This window comes from Cyprinus carpio, chromosome A19, assembly GCF_018340385.1.
Source record: "Cyprinus carpio isolate SPL01 chromosome A19, ASM1834038v1, whole genome shotgun sequence".
Lineage (NCBI taxonomy): Eukaryota > Metazoa > Chordata > Actinopteri > Cypriniformes > Cyprinidae > Cyprinus > Cyprinus carpio.
The window spans coordinates 6125254-6126161 of record NC_056590.1 but is presented as its reverse complement, the minus strand read 5'-3'; positions in this window follow the sequence as shown (position 1 = coordinate 6126161).

Below are 908 nucleotides of genomic sequence, written 5' to 3'. Positions count from 1 at the left end.
CAAACAAACAAAAAAATTCATTCAATAACGTGTTCATTGCATGGATGGGGCACAAGCATATATAAGTGTCTAAAATGGATATACAGTTGAAAGCTTACCCCTTTTGACTTGCTGTTAATGTTGAATGTAAGAATTACTTAATATAGCAACAGTCAGCTCGAATGTAGCCATTTATTATCCAGTGATGAAAACTATTCGACTTTTTCTTTTTTTCAAATTCCGCCGTTTTGAATTGAAAGTTAGGCTGTCGTTTACACAATATTTATAATTTAATTCATAATTTATTGTGACGGAAATAGCATTTTTTTTCTGTCTTGCGCTCTAAGATATTAAGAATAAAACTAAAATGGAATGGGTGCATATTTAAAAATTGGCTAAAAATATTATTTGCAGATCAGATTGATTACTTTATATATATATAAAAAATATTATTATTTATTCAGTTCCTTTACCATTACCATAGTGGTCAGGGCCCGGTTGCATAAAACACCTTAAGTGTAATTTTCCCTTAAGTTCGCCCTTAAGTTTCCCTTAAACTTTTAAAATTACCCTCAAGTGTCACTTAATAGTTTCTATAGGTGAAACGTCATAAACCCTTAGAATTTCTCTTAAGTATCCCTTAAAACCCAGTAAGTGTTGCATAAAGCCCCTAACTGTGATTTTCCTAAAGATAACATAAGGGTTGGAAAATGTCACCTTAAGTGTTATGCAAAAGTCTACTACAAGTCATGATCGGCCGCGTTATATGTTAAACACATTTTAATTTACGCATTTATTCACATATAAACAATGATCAACTTTACATATGGCTCATAATTAGCTCAAACGTCAGATAAAAATAAAAATTATATTCCATAATATTTTATTCTTGTACCTGGAGATGAATTGAAAAACACACATATACCATA